This window comes from Arachis ipaensis, chromosome B10 (assembly GCF_000816755.2).
Source record: "Arachis ipaensis cultivar K30076 chromosome B10, Araip1.1, whole genome shotgun sequence".
Classification (NCBI taxonomy): domain Eukaryota; kingdom Viridiplantae; phylum Streptophyta; class Magnoliopsida; order Fabales; family Fabaceae; genus Arachis; species Arachis ipaensis.
In genome coordinates, this window is record NC_029794.2 from 122,780,123 (window position 1) to 122,784,570 (window position 4,448).

Consider the following 4,448-nt stretch of genomic DNA (forward strand, 5'->3'; position numbering starts at 1 on the left):
TTTTTATTTTATTAAAAAATATTTTTGTAAATATATCTAAATACAATTTTTTCCTTCTATATCTACTTATTAAAAAGTACTTCTTTTAACTGCACAAACAAACACAAACATTATTAGGAAAAAAACTATCAAAGTGGCAAATAATAATTTAGGGAAAATATTATATTTCAGTATTAATTAAAACAATGATTAATTTTAGAGAGAAATAATTTACTTAAAATATGAATAATGAGAAAACAGACTCAATTTTAGTAGTTGCTAAACTATGAATAGAATATAATTAAAAAAAATCCAAAATTAAATATTTTATATACATATTATAATTTGTTGTTATTAAATTTTGGCATTCATCCAACTCTATAAATATGCATGAGAAGTCCTTAATGGAAGCCGTCGAAAGAAAAAATATTTTAATTTGTTTTGTGACTCCAACCTTGACTGTATTTTTTAATTCAAAAAACTTAAAAACATGATGAAAATTACCACCAAGATAGTATTTGTTATGATCTTTCTCGCTTTGGTAGCCACTAACGGTATTTTGTTTTTCATCTTATTATATGTATTTTTTTTATTCTAAACAATTTTATTAATTACTTTCTTTCAATCTCCGATCCAAATTGAGGCCACAGAAAAAGAATCTAGCTAGTATAGCATTACATCTTTAAGCCAACTCGATTTTGGTTGATATAAGATGTTTGTATTTTCTTTTTTTTTTTTCCCTCTCTAAAACAATAAAAAAACATTTTTTACTTAAATTAAGAATGTGGATTTTTTTAGAAAATATGTAAGAGATTTTTAATGAAATGTTTTTTTAAAACACTGTCTTTTAAGAATAAATTTTTTTTAATAAAAAATATTCAAAAAAAGAAAAGAAAAATGTTTTAAAAGTCAATTCAGACACATTTATGCTTTTTCTTTTTTTTTTCTCTGTGTTTTGTAAATTTTTTATGATGTTCTAAATATATTATGTATGACTCTTTTCCCCTTCTTTATTTTTATTTTTTATTTTTTTGTAGGGTCTGGTCTTCAAAAGACACCAACAAACATGGAGCTTCAAAATCATTGGATTGGTGGTTGCAATTGGCCTGGTGGTTGCAATTATTTTGCAAAAACTTGTGCTCCATTTATTCCTGTGTGTATAAAAGGTGTTTGTAGATGTAAAAGGACAGGCAATAATATTGAAAAAACAAAACAAGAACGCCATAATCGCATAGATGGTGAAAAACAAAATTAGTAGGTACATATCATTATAAATAATGTAATATTTGTCAGCATATATTAGAGATGAGTATGTGTGGCTTATATGACTTATGTATGATATAAAATAAAATATTTCAATAATAAAAATATTGAAATTTAATAATTTATTGTTACTCATGGATGTAAAATTTGTGATGTCTTATATAGTTATTATATTACCATGGAATTATTAAGTAAAGAAATAAGTTTACAAGTAGTAATTTCAAAAATTAATTTTTTTTAATACTGATGCCACAGCCATCCGTAAGTAATAATAAAAATAAAATCATCCATAAAATTGTTTTGTCGGTAAAATAGGTTCTAAAATTATCAACAGTAAAATAATCGATGGATATTTTTTTTATGTTCGTTCTCGTCATGAGTAATGACAAATTTTCTAGTAGTGGTAATTATTATTTATTTGCTATTATTTTTGAGGATCAGTCTTTTCAAGCAGTAAAAATAGAATCTGCAATATAAAGATAGTTGGAATTTACTGTTGTGAATAATAAATTCTGTTAAACCTGTTTGGTATAAATAATAGGTTTACCTTTTATTTTGGAAAATTAGTTGAGATTTGTAATTGACTTTCTCAAAGTATTGAGTGCATTCAAAAGTAATAGTTGGTTAGTTTCTCTAATCAAAAAGAGTTCTTTTTCTCTGTACACATTATAATTTTTCGTTCTTTGTTCTTTATTCTTCTTTCTTACTTCTTTCAAGCAATTTGTTTTGAGTTTCTATATGGTATCAAGAGCTTTTGGATTCTTCAATCATGACAGATGCATCTGTTAACTCCAATTTTGGGAATTCAAATCCCTCCCATTCTGCAAATTCAAATCCTATCAACAATGTTATTGCAAACAATTTTTCTTTCCCACCACATCTACTAAATTTGAGACCTTTCAACCCCGTTAGTGACAAGCTTGGAGAAAAGAATCACAAGACTTGGGAGCAGCAGGCATTAGCAGCTATTAGAGGTCAGAAATTAGAGGATCACTTGTTTTCAAATTGTGTTCCAAAATCAGCAAAATTTTCTTGAATCTGTTACCTATCAACAGTGGCTCCAAGATGATTATAATCTTCAATCCTGGTTGCTTGCTTCTATTGATCCTGTGTTCAAGAACAAAATGGTTGGCTACACACTTAGTCATCAAATTTGGACAAAGATTGAAGAGTACTTTGCTAAATCAACAAGATTTCGAGTGAAGTAGCTAAGGCTCAACTTAAGGCCATCAAGAAACAAGGTCAAAGCCCCACTGATTATGTTTTCCAAATAAAAAATATTACTGTTTCATTAGCTGCTCTGGGATCTCCTTTAACCACAGAAGAACACAAGGAAGATCTTCTTGAAGTACTGAGTGAAGAATATCAAATGATTCTCACTACAGTAAAAACAAAATCAGAATTATACAGTCTATGTAAAGTTGAAACTATCATCATATCTTATGATGATATGCTGGACAAGTTTCGCAGATCTACAAACTCTATGGTACAGGCTAACTTCACCCAATCATCTTTTTCATCAATTCCTAATACTAGCAGAGGTTTTGGAGGTTGAAGAGGTCGTGGTGGTAGATCACAAAGAGGTGGCCAATCTTGTTATTCCTCACCAAGGCCACAATGCCAAATTTGTGGTCGCTTTGGCCATATTGCTTGGTATTGTTGCAATCGTTTTGATTAAAACATTCCTCCACCATCACAAACCTTCCAAGTAAATTAACCTGGACAATTTTCAAATGCTGCAAATACTAATTTTTCTACAACTAATCAGAATTTAGCCACCACACCACCACTACCTTTCCCATCATTCTATAATCCTACAACATACATAGCAGACCCAGGAAATATTTTAGATCCTTCTTGGTATCCAGCTACAGGGGCTTCCAATCACATTACACAAGACTTATCAAATTTTATTTCCTCTTCAGATTACACTGGTCCTGACAAAATACAAATTGGTAATGGTGCAGGTTTGCATATATCTAAAGTTAGAAGTTCTTATCTATATGCTTATGACTCAAATAGATTTTTTCAATTACAGACATTAATATACTCACCTGAAATCACTAAAAATATAATTAGCGTTTTTAAATTAGCTGAAGATAACAATGTGTAATTTCAATTTCATGCTCATGTGTGTTTTGTTAAATGCCAGTGGACTGATAAGGTGCTGTTACAAGGGTATAGAAAAGGAGGAATCTACAAATTCTATGATGTTCTTGCACCTAACACATCTTCTATTTTACCAAAACCATGTGTCTTTACTGCTTCTAAGATTTCTTTAGACTTGTGGCATAAAAGAATGGGCCATACAGCCATAAAACTGTAATTTCTGCTCTTTCAAATTGTAATTCTGACTTGGTTCATAATAAAAAAAAGTTGAATTCAGAAGTGTGAGAATTGCATGAATGCCAAGATTCATAAATTGTCCTTTACTTCATCCATTTACTTCATCCCCTTACTGATGTTTGGGGCTAAGCACCTGTGATTTCTCACTTGGGTTTTAGATACTATGTGACATTTATTGATGCTTTCTCTAGGTACACATATTTGTTTCTTCTTGTCACTAAATCTCAAGTATTTCAGGCTTTTAAACTCTTTAAATAGCAAATAGAGAATCTCACAGGATATAAAATCAAGGTTCCTCAGTCTGATAATAGAGGTGAGTACACCTCAAACCAGTTCACTCAATTCATGGCTGAATAAGGTATTATTCAAAGATTTGGTTGTCCATACACCCCTGAACAAAATGGCAGGGCTAAAAGAAAACATAGGCATCTCATTGAGATGAGCATTGCTATGTTATCTACAGCCTCTATGCCATTAACATATTGTGATGAAGCTGTGCTAATAGCCACCCATATCATTAATCGCATTCCCACCCAGATTTTGGATAATAAATTTCCATATGAAACACTATTCAAATCCACACATGACTATGATCAATTTAAAGTCTTTAATAGTATTTGCTACCCTTTTTTTAGACCTTATAGCAAAACAAAACTTGATTTTTGATCTCATAGATGTATTTTTATTGGATATGCTCTAAATTCAAAAGGCTATAAGTGCCTTTTTCCTTGTGGCAAAATTTACATCACAAGACATGTTCAATTTGATGAAACATCCTTTCCTTACAAATACTTATTTTTTACACATTCATTCCCTTCTTCTTCTACACCGGATACTTCTATACCTAGTATAGGTTCTGT